The 4,085-nt window shown below is 49.0% G+C and overlaps 1 pseudogene; it reads left to right on the plus strand.

The window, feature by feature from the left end:
• The first annotated feature begins 347 nt into the window (after positions 1-347).
• On the plus strand, positions 348-2,239 carry LOC136336361 (importin subunit alpha-8-like; annotated as a pseudogene).
• Positions 2,240-4,085: the final 1,846 nt, after the last annotated feature.

Genomic DNA, 4,085 nt, shown 5'->3' on the forward strand with positions numbered 1-4,085 from the left:
CCATCTGCTTCTCCACCCCTCCCCCTTTCCTTCCTCTCTGTCTCTCTCTTCCCCTCCCACAGCCAAGGCTCCATTGGAGCAAAGTTTGCCCGGGCTCTGGAGATGGCTCCTTGGCCTCTCCTTTAGATGCTAGAATGGCTCTGGTTGCAGCAGAGTGACGTCCCAGATGGGCAGAGCATCGCCCCCTGGTGGGCATGCCAGGTGGATCCTGGTCGGGTGCATGCGGGAGTCTGTCTGACTGCCTCCCCATTTCCAGCTTCAGAAAAAAAAAATACGGGACATTTAAGGCCGACCAGGGTGTTGGGGGCTGCAGCTCTCTGCTAGGTGGTTTACTTCTTCCAGTCAACATGCAGACTTCAGAAGCTCCAGAAGAGAGGCTGAGGAAATTTAAGTACCGAGGCAAAGATGCATCTATGAGGCGATAATAGCGGATAGCAGTCAACCTACAGCTCCGAAAGGCCAAGAAAGATGAGCAGGTTTTTTTTTTTTTTTTTTTTTTTACAGGGACAGAGAGAGAGTCAGATAGAGGGATAGATAGGGACAGACAGACAGGAACGGAGAGAGATGAGAAGCATCAATTATCAGTTTTTCGTTGCGACACCCTAGTTGTTCATTGATTGCTTTCTCATATGTTCCATGACCGCGGGCCTTCAGCAGACTGAGTAACCCCCCCCACCCCCCCACCCCCGCTCGAGCCAGTGACCTTGGGTCCAAGCTGGTGAGCTTTGCTCAAACCAGATGAGCCCATGCTCAAGCTGGTGACCTTGGGGTCTCGAACCTGGGTCCTTCTGCATCCCAGTCCGATGCTCTAACCACTGCGCCACCACCTGGTCAGGTCAGCAGGTCTTAAAGAGAAGAAACATCATCAATCTTTCCTCTGACCCAGTTTCTGAAGAAGGGACCAAAGGGGCCAGCCTCACCCTACAGGAAATAATCAATGGAGTGAATGCTTCGGATCCAGACCTGTGTTTCCAGGCCACCAGGGCAGCCAGGAAAACACTGTCCTGAGAGAAGAACCCTCCTCTGAAACTGATTATTGAAGCGGGGCTCATTCCCAGGCTGGTGGAGTTCCTGAGGTCATCGCCCCACCCCTGCTTGCAGTTCGAGGCAGCCTGGGCTCTGACCAACGTTGCTTCCGGGACTTCGGAGCAGACTCAGGCTGTAGTAGAAGGGGCGCCGTCCAGCCCTTGGAGGAGCTCCTGTCCTCCCCCCAGATGGCTGTGTGCGAACAGGCAGTGTGGGCCCTTGGGAATATCGCAGGTGATGGCCCAGAATTCAGAGACTTTGTCATCTCAAGCAATGCCATCCCACATCTGCTGGCCCTGATACCATCAACCATACCAATTACATTTCTGCGGAACATCACATGGACCCTGTCCAACCTGTGCCGGAACAAGAACCCGTACCCCTGCAAGAAAGCAGTGAAGCAATGTTGCCCACCGTCTTCCGCCTCCTCCACCACCACGCCAGCGAGGTGCTCTCTGACACCTGCTGGGCCCTGCCCTACCTCAACCGAGGGCTGTAATGGGCACATTGGCCACGTGGTGGACACGGGGGTGCTGCCCAGGCTGGTGGAATTCATGACCAGCTCAGAACTCAATGTCTTGACCCCATCTCTCTGGACCATGGGGAACATCGTCAAAGGAGTGGATTGCCAGACCCAGGTGGCCATTGATGCGGGCATCCTGAGTGTGCTGGCCGGGGTCCTGCTGCACCACAAGTCCTCCATCCAGAAGGAAGCAGCCTGGGCCCCGAGCAACGTGGCTGCTGGGCCCTGCCAACACACCCAGCAGCTGATCACCTGCAACGTTCTGCCCCCCTTGGTGTCTCTGCTAAAAAAATGGAGATTTTAAAGTCCAGAAAGAGGCTATCTGGGTGGTGGCTAACTTCACAAGTGGGAGCAGCTTGGACCAGTTGATCCAGCTTGTTCAATCTGGAGTCTTGGAGCCACTGGTGAACCTCCTCACTGTCCCAGACACCAAATGTGTCATTGTCATCCTTGACATCATCTCTTTCCTCCTCCAGGTAGCGGAGAAGCCTTCTGAGAAAGAGTCTGTGTCTGCTGATAGAGGAACTCAGAGGGGTGGATAGGATCAAGGCTTTGCAATTTCATGAGAACCATCAGGTTGCCATGACTGCGCTGAGCGTTCTCGGGAACCACTTTTCTGAGGAAGAAGAAAATGACACAATGTTACCATCCCGGGACCAAGATCATGTCTTCTTAAAGCACTTAACATAAAAATACCGAAGCTCCACAACTTCTAAACCAAGGACCAACTGCAAAGGGTAACTTTTTTAAGAAGCAGCACTTTTATATCTCGGTATGCCATGGGTATAAAACTTTTGAAACTGAATGTTAATAAAATTTTTGACACTTTCATCTCTAAAAAAAAACAAAACAAACAAACAAACAAATAAAAAAAAGCATTAACTGAAAAAAAATACTTGGTGACTTCAATCTCTGTCCCTAGCCCAACTGCTAGAGATTTAGCATCTCCTTTGGGAGGATCCCCCCCACCAAGTATGTAAAATATAGTTACAAACAAATCACTAGTAAAAAATACAAATTGATTGCAAATGCAAGTGTACCCCATCCACTGAGGTTATCTTCCTCTCCGATCCCACTGGAAAGAACAGATTTTAGTTCCGTGTAGGCACAGGCACAGGGCAAGCCTTGCAAGCAAAATATTGAGGCAAATGCTCTGATGTTTGCACATCTGTTTAGCAGGATATTTCCCTGCTGGGTTCTACCATGTGGTCCCTTAACACGGGACTGCAGAGTCGAGTCGCACTGGGCCTGTATGACAGACCCACACTTGTTGGGCTAATGGAGCTTTTCCAACATTGCAACAAATCATTCCCCTTTAAAAGTGACAACAAAACATAATGAAATATCAATGAAAACATGTCATCTATCTGTACCATTTCATTAGTATTCATTAAAGTTCTTAATGAAGAAACTAATATTTAATGTTCACACATTGGCATTATTAAAAGTCACTTCTTCCTTTAATTATTTTCTTGAGTTATAAAATAGGAAAAATAATACCCTTATTCTCAGCCATAACTTAGAGTTCATCATGCAGTCAGGGTAGGATCACAGACTCGGACATCACCTGTGTACTACCTTCATATTTATCATTTTATTTTTGTTTTCTTGAGCTTACTCTATGAAAAGTACCTACAGAATTATAGGTTTGATATGCTGATATGTTTCTAAGTATATTAAAATAGGTAAGTACACAACTATTAAAATACTAGAAGGAAATTTTTTCTGTTTGCCACCAGAATCATCCTGTGAAACCCCTGTAACAGAGAAAACAGGTAACACCAGATAACATCATGTCCTATGGTGGCCAAGAGGCATTAAACACAGAAGAAGGAGGTGGGAGGGTTGGCCTGTATTCTGCAGGTGGCAGCAACTCCTGGGGATAAGATTGAGTACTGAGTTCCAAGAATGAGGATTTGGGGCCGCAAATGGGCGCAGAAGAGAAAGAATTGTGGTCTTCTATCAGACTTCTTAAGGGAAGGTGGGGGCTAAAGAGGTGGATTGCTGAATCCACCTGTGTGCAGAGCTCACACTGAGGCACCCTGGGCTGACCTTGCTACTCTTCCTTCTGGGCCAGGGCTGTTGTGGGGGTAGAGAAAGAACGAATTGCTTTCGGAGGAGGAAGCAGAAAGTGCCTACTGAAGAACACACCACTGAGTAACGAATGTTTTGAGCTGAAGACAATTGAGAAGAAGCAGATATTAGAATAGCCTCTAGGCCCTGGCTGGTTGGCTAAGTGGTAGAGTGACGGCCCGGCGAGTGGAAGTCCCGGGTTTGATTTCTGGTCAGGGCACATAGGAGAAGCACCCATCTGCTTCTCCACCCTACCCTTCTCCTATCTCTCTATCTCTCTCTTCCCTTCCTGCAGCCAAGGCTCCATTGGAGCAAAGTTCGCCCCAGGGAACTGAGGATGGCTCCAGTGCCTCTGCTTCAGGCACTAGAATGGCTCCGGTTGCAACAGAGCAATGCCCCAGATGGGCAGAGCATTGCCCCCTCGTGGGCATGCCAGGTGGATCCTGGTCAGGTGCATGCAGGA

This window comes from Saccopteryx bilineata, chromosome 4 (genome assembly GCF_036850765.1).
Source record: "Saccopteryx bilineata isolate mSacBil1 chromosome 4, mSacBil1_pri_phased_curated, whole genome shotgun sequence".
In the NCBI taxonomy this organism is placed as follows: domain Eukaryota; kingdom Metazoa; phylum Chordata; class Mammalia; order Chiroptera; family Emballonuridae; genus Saccopteryx; species Saccopteryx bilineata.